Genomic DNA, 12,982 nt, shown 5'->3' on the forward strand with positions numbered 1-12,982 from the left:
ATCCATCTTCATAACCAGGGTTTGGCGGCCAACACGATAACTACGTGCAAGTCAGCCTTGACTAGACCTCTTCTATATGCCTTTCAAGTAGACTTGGCAAATGAGATCTTTAATAAGATCACGAAGGCATGTGCGAGGCTTAGGCCTGCTGTACCACCAAAGTCCATCTCTTGGTCTTTGGACAAGGTCCTACATTATGCCTCATCCTTGAACAATGAAGATTGTTCGCTTAAGAATCTAACCCAAAAGGTTATTTTTCTGTTCGCTATTGTGGAAAATGAAAAGGAATTTCATTTTTTATTTGCATATTAATTAAATACTTCCATTACTTAGGTGTGAAAATGAAAATTGCTTTATATTTATTTAATTTGCCAAATACACAATTCGTGATCTCTGTTATTTTAGAGGAATCTAAACTGAGCTTGTTGTCACAGTTACTTACAATCTAGTTCGCTAGTAAACTACCGAGATCACCAATTGAGTGTTTACATTTAAGAAAACAGAAGTCTGTTCCAGTTCTTTTGTTCTGGTAGATCAGTTCAACGTGAGGCAGAGTGGAGAGAGGTTTGTCGATCCATCATTATACATATATCCGGCCGATCAACGATCCTATGGTTTTATCCGGGAATTATCTTCGCTCTGGATTTGGATTTTTTTAACCTCATGAACTCAAAGTAATATATAAGTGCGACATCGATGGGGCTCATGGAGACGGCAACCGGGTATTATTCCGTATATCGGAAGTTTGAACCCCTGAGACTACCACACCACCTCGTCCATTAAAGTGTAGCTTTATTCCTGCCGGGCTGATATAAGATGTGAGTAACTTGGTGATTATGCACGCTCAGTATACTTTAATTTATAACAGTTAACAATTCCATTCATGAATTGTGGCAGCCAGCGTGTCTGCTATTAATATTTAATATAATTTGACCTTGAACATTTTAAATTATACTGTATTTGGTGTATTTTATCAACTTTAAACGCAATTTTCACTGTTTCACCTTTAATATAAGTTCGAGTAGATTATCGTGCTCGGCTTGTTATTTGTCAAGTTGTTTTCTTTATATAGCTCGAACTTTCTTAAGGGTAATTTTTTGCGTTGGGTTAGATGCTGTTTTATATCCTTTTACAGTGTATTGTTTCATAAATTTCAGGTCAGTGTTGAATAAAGGGATATATGGTGAAGAGATTATTACTGCATACGACCACTTGGTAATTTGAGTGGTTGAATATTCTCGAGGACTTCGGAACGGCAACTCAGCTTACTGCTTTCAATTATTTAACTATGTAAACGATCAGATGTATTGTTAAATATAGTCATTTTAGAACTAGATATTTTATTATATCCCAGAAGTTTATTCAAATGGCGCCCCCGGGTGGGCGCGCTGGAAAGCTGCTGTTGCCGTTTCCGTGGCCTCATTCGGTGTCGTAACTTGCTAATTGGATTATTTTTCTCATTACGAATTGTTTGGTGAATTATTGGTATTTCATTTAAGGTGGTAATAATTTTTCATTTTACTGCGCGTTGTTTCGTGTTTAGTTTTATTGCTTGTTTGACAATTTCGTAATGCATTCGATTATATACGTGCGATATTGTTAGTTATTACCGGCCGTGCTGTGGTTTGTTTAGTTTTGCTTGTTTGGCAATTTCTTAATACATTCGATTATTTACGGGCGATATTGTTAGTTATTACCGGCCGGGCTGTGATTTGTTTAGTTTTGCTTGTTTGGCAATTTCTTAATACATTCGATTATTTACGGGCGATATTGTTAGTTATTACCGGCTGTGCTGTGGTTTGTTTAGTTTTGCTTGTTTGGCAATTTCTTAATACATTCGATTATTTACGGGCGATATTGTTAGTTATTACCGGCCGTGCTGTGGTTTGTTTAGTTTTGCTTGTTTGGCAATTTCTTAATACATTCGATTATTTACGGGCGATATTGTTAGTTATTACCGGCCGTGCTGTGATTTGTTTAGCATTCGTGATTTTTTTTTTAGTATATATTTGTAACATTTATTTCTTTGTGAGCAGTATCTGTGTTTTGTGCCAAAATGTCTCATAAACTTAAATATCACATTAGTTCACGAGGGAATTTTAGAGGACAAGTGAATATTATTTTTAATGACATTTCAAGTTTGTCTGGTAAATAGGAAGATGAAAGAAAGATTCTTGAAATCAAATTAAACAGAGTTAAAGATGAACTTTCCAGATTGGATGTTATCATTAGAGATTTGAAATGGGAAGATAATGCTTCGGACGAAGCCAAAGCTGTTGCTGAGAACGAAAGGGAAATTACTGAGAGTAGTTCTTATGATGACAAAATAAATCGGTGTTTGTATAATTTAACCAAAGTTTCTGTATCACAATCGCCATGTTGTAATAGTGGTAGGCTTAAAAGTCCTGAGGCTCCTTTGCCTACGTTCTGTAGCCAAGATGGTGAGGATTTGACAAAGTTTTTAAGTCAGTTTGAAGATGTTGTACAGCGGTATAATTATTCAGACTTTGACAAGTTTTTGCTATTAAAACAGCAAATTTCCGGTAGAGCGTCACATTTGATTAATTCATTGGATAGTGTACAACAGTCTTATACTATTGCAAAGGATTTACTCTTACAAGCACTTGCGTCTCCTTCAGTTCGTAAGTTTAATGTATTGCAGCGTTTGACAGAGTTGAAGTTGGATTTTTCATCTGATCCATTTGAGTATATTGGTAATATTAATTCTATACAAGACTCTATTAAAAGTTTGAGTATCTCTGTTGATGACGTAGTACAGTATTTTTCATGGAAGGGACTAAACAAAAAATTTCAAGATCAGCTTGTGCAAATTACAAATGAAACTAACCCTTCTTTGGATCAGATAAAGAGCAAGTTCTTTGAGGCGAGTGAGAGATATATGGAAGTACAGAAACGAGTTGATTATAGATCCAAACACAGACCATGTCCCTCTAATTCAGCTGTTGGTTTAGCAGCCAAAGTAGATTGTCAATCAACCCCCACCACAAGTTTAGCATCTAACGTAAAGTTACGGAAAGATAATGCTAATGTATTCAAACATTGTTCTCTTTGTGATAATGGTGACCATCCAGTTCATAAATGTAGTAAATATCCGGACCCTAAATCAAAGCTCGATAGGCTGAAGAAACTTAAAGCTTGTATAAAATGTGCCCGGTTGGATCACTCTTCAGATAAGTGCAATTTCTATTTTGCCAGACGTTGTTTTTGTGGTTCTTTTCATTTCACGTTTTTGTGTTTGAGTAATATAAGGAAAGAACACACAAATGATAGTAATGGTTTGGCAAAGAAGGGTAAAGATAAGCCTCCAAAGTCAGATAAGGTAGAAGTAAAAGATAAGAGTTCGAGTATAACTTTTGCTGAAGCCTCAAGGGATGTTATGATAGTAAATGATTGTAGTCTTGCAATTCTACCCACCTTTTCTTGTGACCTTCTTAATGGAAATCGCATCCGTTGTTTGCGAGATGGGGGATGTCAATCAAATTTCATAACTGAAGAGTGTGCTGTTAGGGAAAATTTACCAATTGTTAAATCAAATATTACGTTAAGAGTAAATGGATTTAATTCTTCCCGATTGTACAATACGTGTTCTTATAAAGTGTCTATGATGATTGGGGACAGATTATGTGAATTGGAGGCTATGAGTGTACCATCCATTAAAACATGTTTAAAACTACCTGGTTTGACATCTGTTGTTCAGGGTTTTATTGAAAAGGGCTATACTGTTGCTGATAAATATCTGTTGAATGGAAAGGATGAAATTATGGACGTAGATTTCATCTTAGGGTCGAATTCTGCATATTGCCTTAAGGAAAATACTGTTCTTTTTGGTGACTTAGAGGGTAATATACCTTCTGTGTACTCGGTAACTCCGTTGGGTATTATGCTCATAGGAAATCTGGATCAAATGAGTCATAATTTGATACATTTGAAGAATTGTCAGGACACTGTTGCCCATATTTCATGCTCTAATATTTTATCTATAGTATGTGAAGAAGTTGAGGACATGGGTAATGTCTGCAATGCTTCCCTGACAAACAGTTATACGGAAGTTGGAGCTAATTTTGCGGTACTTGATCATAATGGAGAAATTATAGACACTGAATTTGAGAGAGCCAGCAAAGAAGTTCTCGACAACTTATGTTTGAAAACATTGAATTTTGATGATGTTAATATTCCAGAAGATTATGTCGAGAACAATGATAAAATTGTTGACTATGTTCTCAGTAACACAACTCGGAATGCTGACGGCAGACTAGTTATGCCCTTAATTTGGAATAATAAAGTAAAACATTTATTGGGCAAAAATCGTCATTTGGCAACTCAAATTTTGAAGTCTAATTTAAAGAAATTCACCATAAAGAATCCTGATTACTTAAATATGATGGATCAATATTTCAAAGAACAACAGGAGTTAGGCATCATAGAAAGAATAGAGAATTTGGAACAGTTTTTGTTGGAGAATCCTTGTCACAGTTTCATGGGTCACCTGGGAGTTTTCAAGCTTGAGAGAGAGACTACAAAATGTCGGGTGGTCTTTTTGTCTAACCTTAGTGAAAGAGATCCCTCTCAGAAAGTTACACTAAGTCACAATCAAGCCATGTTGAGTGGACCTTGCATCAATCAAAAGATAACCACTGCTCTTTTGAACTTACGCTTTGATACTAAATTGCTATGTTTTGATGTAAAGAAAGCTTTTCTAAATATTTGCTTGACCCCTTTGGATTCAAACAAGCTGCTATTTTTGTGGTTCAAAAATATGGCTCGGAAAGATTATACTCTTGTTGGATATAGAAATTTGAGATTGCCCTTTGGCTTAGTTTGCTCACCTTGTTTGCTTTTGCTTGGTCTGTACAAAATCCTTATGATTGATACTGATATGGATTCTAAAGAAATTAAGGAACTTAAGAGACACATCTACTCCCTAATCTATATGGATAATGGTAGCATCACCTCCAATACTGCAGAAGAACTTCAGTGGGCATTTGATAATCTTAAAAACATATTTGAACCTTATAAATTTTTTCTGCAGCAGTTTGTCACTAACGATAAGGAACTACAGGATAAAATTGATGAAAATGAATCTAAGAAAACCTCAACAGAAGTTAAGCTTTTGGGAATGGTATGGAATCGTTTAGATGATACTTTAAGAACCCGACATTTGCAGTTGGATATTGGAGCAGATAATAAGAGGAAAGTATTAAAATCCATTGCTGCACACTATGATGTGTTTGGATTTACAGGACCAATTCTAAATAGAGCAAGATTGTTTTTGCACAAATTGCAGTGTGATGGCTCATTTGATTGGGATATGAAACTTGATGATAGCCTTTTGAGGGAATGGAAAAACATTTGTAGACAAGTCAATGCATCTCCTGAAATAAAGATTCAAAGGTTTGTGGGAAGAAGGAATAGTCAGTATAGATTGGTAGCCTTTACTGATAGCAGTAAAGATATATATGGTACTACTGTTTATATTCAAGAGATTGATTCTTTGGAAGTTAGTTTTGTTCTTGCAAAAAACAGAATTGTCAACAAAGCGCTTTCAGCTAAGGGAATTCCTTCATTAGAATTTCAGTCTATTGTATTGGGCTCGGAAGTATTAATTGACCTTTATAAAGATCTGGTAGGCCCTGCTTGTGTTTCGCCATTAGATATAGTAGAATTGAAGCTATATTCTGACAGTCTAGTTTCTCTTGCTTGGATTAATTCTCATGTTCATAAGCTTGAGAAGCAAAGTAAAAAAAGTATATTCATTCTTAATCGGTTGGAACACATAAGTAGACTTTGTGAAATTCATCCTATTATTTATGGATTTGTTTCAGGTATTGAAAACCCAGCTGATCAAATTACCAGACCTGTTTCATATAGAACTCTTATAAAGTCTAATTATTTTTCAGGACCTAAATTTTTAAAAGTGTGTTCTAATATGGATATGCAGATCAGCAGAGATGATATTTTGAATATTCAGGTTCCAAATCCTTTGGCAAAACCTGACCTTTCAGCCCTGGAAGCACGCAACTATCAGGTCATGCATGGCACGTCTATAGCTAAAGTTAATGAGCATTTAATATCTCCACAGAAATATTCTGATTTCTACAAACTGGTTTCCGTGCATAGATTAGTTTTAAAGTTTGTTCACATTCTAAAAGGTAGACTGTATAAAAGGGATACAGTTAAATACGCTCATATGAAAGTAACCTCAACAAATTTGTATACAGAGGCTATTACTCAAATCCTGAAAGTTGACCAAGACATTCACTTTGCAGATGTGAAAAAGTATTTTTCAAGTAAGTTCAAGAATGTTGGGAATATCCCCAATCTAGTTAATCAACTTAATGTTTATCCTGATAGGACTGGTTTATTGAGAGTTAGGAGTAAATTTTCTCGTTGGAAATGTGATGAAAGTATCCGTTATCCCATATTGTTGTCAAAGCACAGTGAGCTTGTGAGATTGATAATTTTAAGTTTACATTGTGCATTATCCCATTCAGGTTGCTATGTAATTTTAACCGAATTAAGAAAGCAGTATTGGGTACCGCACTACTTCTCTGTTGTAAAACGTGTATTGAAGGAGTGTATTACTTGTCGCAAGGTGAAACAGAGAACTATTAAACTTAATCAATCACCATACAGAGAATTTAGACTGGAACCCCCTAACATTCCATTTAAATATATTTTTATTGATCACTTGGGATACTTTCAGGTAAAATATCAACAGAAGAAAATTAAGGTCTGGATTTTGTGCATCACTTGTTTATGGTCAAGAGCAATAAATTTGAAGATATGTTTTGATCTTAGTACTGTAGAATTCTTGAGAGCCTTCCAGATCCATACTTATGAATATGGCATTCCTGAATTGTGCTTATCAGATTTAGGTTCATCATTGGTAGCTGGAGCAAATATAATGACTGATTTCTTGAGGGATTCTGATACTCAAGCATATTTTGAAGAAAATAATGTGAAGTCTCCCACTTTTGAACAATATTTCAAGGGTTGTCATCCATTGGGAGGTTTAGTTGAAGTTTGTGTTAAAATGGTGAAGCAACTAATCCATGGCTCTATTAAAAATTACGTGTTGGAATACAGAGATTTTGAGTTCATTGTTGCTCAAACAATTTATCAAGTCAATCGTAGACCCGTGGCATTTTTTGAAGGATTGAGAGATGAAAGTGATGACTTTATTCCAGACCCGATAACTCCTGAAAGACTTATCTATGGTTATGATAGGATCTCTCTTAATCTTATCCCCTCTTTGCAGCCAGACCCAGAAATGGATTCTGAATGGATTGCAAATAAGGAGCCACTTTTGCACATTAAAGAGAGCTATAATAAATTGAAAAATGTACGGAAGGCTCTGACTGAAACCTATAATAATGAATTTTTGGCTCATTTAATGAAGCAAGCAGTCAACGTTAAGAGTAGGTACAAACCCGTTACGCATAAACAACTAAAACCAGGTGATATTGTATTGATAAAAGAAGAAAATTGTAAACCCTTTAATTATCCAATGGCGGTGGTGAAGGAGACTGTAATGAACACTATTGGGGAGACAACTAATGCAATTTTATTGAAAGGTAGAATTCGCGAATTAGTAAAGCGTCATGTAAGCTCTTTGATTCCAATTTTAAGTGTAAATGAAATGAATGTAAACTCTGATCAGTCTGGGAAATCTGTTATTATTGATGACTCTTTTCAGATTGTAAATAAGGTGCGACGGAAAGCCGCCATGGAAAGTGAAAGCAGAACTAAAAATATGCTTATTAATGAATAATTTAGTTCTGTGGAAATGTATATTTTGTATATATTTGGCTGGGTATTGCAGTAAAAATTTATTTACATTTTTGTGCTTAATTTTTGTAATAGTTCAATAACGTTGCTTTATTGAACCCTTCCCCTGGAGTGTGGAAAATGAAAAGGAATTTCATTTTTTATTTGCATATTAATTAAATACTTCCATTACTTAGGTGTGAAAATGAAAATTGCTTTATATTTATTTAATTTGCCAAATACACAATTCGTGATCTCTGTTATTTTAGAGGAATCTAAACTGAGCTTGTTGTCACAGTTACTTACAATCTAGTTCGCTAGTAAACTACCGAGATCACCAATTGAGTGTTTACATTTAAGAAAACAGAAGTCTGTTCCAGTTCTTTTGTTCTGGTAGATCAGTTCAACGTGAGGCAGAGTGGAGAGAGGTTTGTCGATCCATCATTATACATATATCCGGCCGATCAACGATCCTATGGTTTTATCCGGGAATTATCTTCGCTCTGGATTTGGATTTTTTTAACCTCATGAACTCAAAGTAATATATAAGTGCGACATCGATGGGGCTCATGGAGACGGCAACCGGGTATTATTCCGTATATCGGAAGTTTGAACCCCTGAGACTACCACACCACCTCGTCCATTAAAGTGTAGCTTTATTCCTGCCGGGCTGATATAAGATGTGAGTAACTTGGTGATTATGCACGCTCAGTATACTTTAATTTATAACAGTTAACAATTCCATTCATGAATTGTGGCAGCCAGCGTGTCTGCTATTAATATTTAATATAATTTGACCTTGAACATTTTAAATTATACTGTATTTGGTGTATTTTATCAACTTTAAACGCAATTTTCACTGTTTCACATTTAATATAAGTTCGAGTAGATTATCGTGCTCGGCTTGTTATTTGTCAAGTTGTTTTCTTTATATAGCTCGAACTTTCTTAAGGGTAATTTTTTGCGTTGGGTTAGATGCTGTTTTATATCCTTTTACAGTGTATTGTTTCATAAATTTCAGGTCAGTGTTGAATAAAGGGATATATGGTGAAGAGATTATTACTGCATACGACCACTTGGTAATTTGAGTGGTTGAATATTCTCGAGGACTTCGGAACGGCAACTCAGCTTATTGCTTTCAATTATTTAACTATGTAAACGATCAGATGTATTGTTAAATATAGTCATTTTAGAACTAGATATTTTATTATATCCCAGAAGTTTATTCAAAGCTATAGCCTCAGGGGCTAGAGTTAGTGAAACATTGGCCCTTTCTAGGGATGAGGGCCACATTCACTTCTCAGAAACAGGAGAACTGAATCTCTTCCCTGATCCATCCTTTCTCGCTAAGAATGAGCTACCCACTAAAAAGTGGGGTCCCTGGAGAATCTGCCCTCTGAAGGAAGATGTCTCTCTATGTCCGGTAGAGTGTCTAAAGGTCTATCTTTGTAGAACTTCAGACTTCAGGGGAGGACAGCTCTTTAAAGGAGAAACCTCTGGATCAAACCTATCCCTAAAACAACTGAAGGTGAAGCTCACCTACTTTATTAGTAGAGCGGATCCTGACAGTACTCCCGCAGGTCATGATCCGAGAAAGATTGCTTCATCACTGAACTTCTTTCAGTATATGGACTTTGAGCGTCTTCATTCATACACTGGATGGAAATCATCCAGAGTGTTTTACAAACACTATGGGAAACAGGTACATGAACTGAAACACTATGTAGTGGCGGCAGGTAGTGTATTAAAACCTGCCCCCTAATTACTGTTATAAACAGTCAATGGTTTGGGACTTCAAATGTCCTCGCACATATACTGGGTGAGAATCATCCAGAGTGTTCTACAAACACTATGCTAAGCAAGTCCATGATCTGAAACAGTATGTGGTGACGTCGGGTAGAGTACTTAACCCGCCGTCTAATTCTACGATGAACAGCTAATTGACTAGGACTGTCAATTAAAGGGAGAAGGGGTCATCCCTCTTAGGGTTTGACCTTCTTTAATTAAGTGTTCCCTTGGTGACACTAGCTCTGTTCAAAATCCCAGGTGTGGAATTATACAGATAGCACTAGTGCCGGTGTACGTAGTACACAGTGCCGATAAAAGTAACCGGTACAGGAATTATGAAGAAAATTTGTCTTATAATTTTCTTCAATCTGAGAGTGGCACTTATCATTTCTTGCTTTCCAAGAAAGAAAGATTATCTCTGTACAAGTTACATGTATAGTTCTGTTATCATGCTACATTCGTTTTACTTACTAATAAACGTCTATTAGAATGTAATTGCGTCCTAACTCGCCCGACAATTACATGATTAAAAGCCCAGAGTATGTACTTTTATATATTTGTATGCTCACAAACAATGGATTTAAGAAACACTGTTAAGTATTTGGTAATTTTCACAAATTACGAGACGGTTTATTCATCTGGTGTATTCTTATGTTTGTCCATACAATATATGCTTACCTTGATACTCCCCCTTTTACTACTGTCTAGAATGACTCTTCCCTATAGGGGGCAGGAAGCACTAACATCGGAGATGATTAGTGATAATGACGGATAACAGTAACGTCATTTGTCTCGATTGATCCAAATGATCATAGAAAGGTTGTCCTAAGGTTAAGGCTCTGATGAAAATCCACAGATACATTAATGCTCTGGTATACTTCCATCAGGACGACATGGCTTGAGCCCAATAAACGGATTTTGAGTGAAGTGAAAAATCTATTTTTGGGTGAGATCGCCATGTCGTCCTGATGGACCCACCCTTCTTTCTTAAAAGAAAAGATCTTCACAGTTCCCTCCCTGACGTACTGTATCTGTAGCACCACGCTCAATGCTACAAGGAATGTCCGCCATCATGGGAATGGCGCTGGGGTGGTGGTCAATATTAGTACGGGAATGGGGGTAACCTTGTTACGGCCCCCTTTTATTCTTTTGCCACGTCCCCCTCGAAGAGTATACGCTATTAGGGGTGCAGATTTCTATGTGGCGTGTCAAGAATGCGTCCTTTGATATTATGCGATATCCTTGAGAAAATTTTAAGGATATTCGCTCCAGGTGTTTGAATTCTGGAACCTGAAGGTTAATTCTCTGGGAATATCACTGTAGTATATAATATATCCTTTTGAAGCTACCTTAGGAACTCCATCAGGACGAAATGGCAATCTCACCCAAAAATAGATTTTTCGCTTCGCTCAAAATCCGTTATTTACATAGCCAGAGTTTATGATATCCTTAGTAACCATGATCAGTATTTTCTTCAAGTCTTTTCAATTCCAGATCATAAGCTTTGCAGTCTCTTGAATTTACTATGTAGTCACTTGGTTTGTTTAACCTTGTGCAGTTCATACACTTTGACACTTGCGAATTACACTCCTTGGTGGAATGTTTTCCTGAACATTTCCCTCAGACTTTATCATCATTCTTAGACTTACAATCTTTTTCAAGATGTTCATACCTATGACAGTGGTAGCAGCTGATCCAATGGTACCTATCACGTATGTTATAAGTACTCCATCGTAACGAAATCATTATCATGAATAGCCCTTCAAACTTCAGGATCATATTTCAGCACATAGTGGGTGGTCCCCACCAAGGCATTTTTCTTCAGGATTACACTTATCTTCTCTTCTATATTTTGGATTTGGTCAAGGCAGTGATTTCTTTGAATCAAAGCATTTACTACATCTTCTTCATCATTGTACACATTGCATACCATTATTTTTGCTTTTAGTTTTCCGATTTTTCTCGTTTCAGTGTCAGCCACCAATGTCTGAATTTTGTTTGCCACCTCTTTTCTGATCTTTTTGTTTGCAAAGTTTACAACAACATTTCCATTTGTAGTTGACTTCGTATTAGTATAGGAATGTCTTCAAGTGCTTGTTCAACCTCGCGTTTTCTTTCAGTAATTTTAGTTGTTGTATTAGTTGATTTAATTATCAACAGATTTTTTTTCCTTAACTTTGTCAGCAAATGTCGGTTTCTCCGGTTTTGATTCTATCAATGTTTGAAGTGCTGCTTTAATTGATTCCATATTCATGTCAAGAATGTCAGGTTTCTCAGTGAGGTCGGTAGTCTGGGTGGAATTTGCTGCTTTTGCGCTAAGGTACGCAAGTTTGTTTTCCAAGTCATCTATTTTCGTATCTTCTTCACTCCGCACTAATTCTCTCACGTTCACATCTTCCTTTAATTTGATATTAATAAATAGGCTTGTCTTGCTTCACGTACGCATTGTGGGCATAATCAATATAGGTTATTCCGTTCATTACTTACTTACTTTGATGGCTGCTTCTCCGGTTCCATAAAGCAGGGGAACCCCACTCTCTACAGGACCTCCACTGTCGTTTTACCTTATTCGTTCAGAGTATTTAACGTTTCATGTCTCATATGCTTCATTCAATATTAAATCGTCACTGTCAAAAGACTCATGAAATAAGAAAGTCTTCAGTTTCCTCCTGAAAGCCTTAATGTCTTCAATCATTCGAATGTTTCGTGGGAGTTATTATATAGTCTTGGGGCCGCATATTTAAAGCCTCTAGAGCCTAAAGTAGACATATATCTAGGTTCCAACAGTTTGAAGCCATCTGTAACTATTCTCGTGTCGACATAATTTGTTGGCTGCTTAATATGTAGCAATTTTCTTAAGTATTTTGGATGGCCGGTTCTGATAACTTGGTGAGTTATTGTACATATTTTAAATTCAATCCTCGCTTTAATAGGCAGCCAGTGTAAATCAATTAGTATAGGGGTGATCCTTTATATGGGTGGGATGCCTTTTATCAGTCTTGCTCCTCAGTTTATTATGTTTTGTAATTTCTTAAGTTGCACTTTTGGTAAATTATAATAGATATGGATGCAGTAGTCAATCCCGGTAATAACACAGTTTATCACAAGTTTCTTTACAAAATTTTCGTCTAGGTACTTTTTATAAACGCAATATTTCTTTGATGATAACCAGCAGTTTTTATCACATTATTTATTTGGCATTTAGAGTCAAGAAATACACCTAGATCTTGAACTTTACTAGATAACGACACAGAGTCATTATTTATGTTTATTTGGATATCACCTAAGTTTCTCACGGTGTTTCTCTTGCACACCACCATGAATTCAGTTTTGTTCTCATTTAATTTTCGTTGTTTAAATGCCATCCATTCTCTAACACTATCAATGATTCGGTTTAGAGTTTCAA

At 36.0% G+C, this 12,982-nt stretch overlaps 1 long non-coding RNA gene across 3 annotated transcripts; it reads left to right on the forward strand.

Moving 5' to 3' along the window:
- The first annotated feature begins 278 nt into the window (after positions 1-278).
- On the forward strand, positions 279-8,919 carry LOC137643980 (uncharacterized). Of its 3 annotated transcripts, none has more exons than XR_011045104.1 (3): positions 286-818; positions 8,169-8,470; positions 8,810-8,919. It is a non-coding gene; the product is annotated as an uncharacterized lncRNA (long non-coding RNA). The 3 variants fall into 3 exon arrangements; XR_011045105.1 differs by having other exon boundaries at positions 287-818; positions 8,186-8,470; XR_011045103.1 differs by lacking the exons at positions 8,169-8,470; positions 8,810-8,919 and adding an exon at positions 1,158-1,331 and having other exon boundaries at positions 279-818.
- The last annotated feature ends 4,063 nt before the right edge of the window (positions 8,920-12,982 follow it).

This window comes from Palaemon carinicauda, chromosome 7 (genome assembly GCF_036898095.1).
Source record: "Palaemon carinicauda isolate YSFRI2023 chromosome 7, ASM3689809v2, whole genome shotgun sequence".
Lineage (NCBI taxonomy): Eukaryota > Metazoa > Arthropoda > Malacostraca > Decapoda > Palaemonidae > Palaemon > Palaemon carinicauda.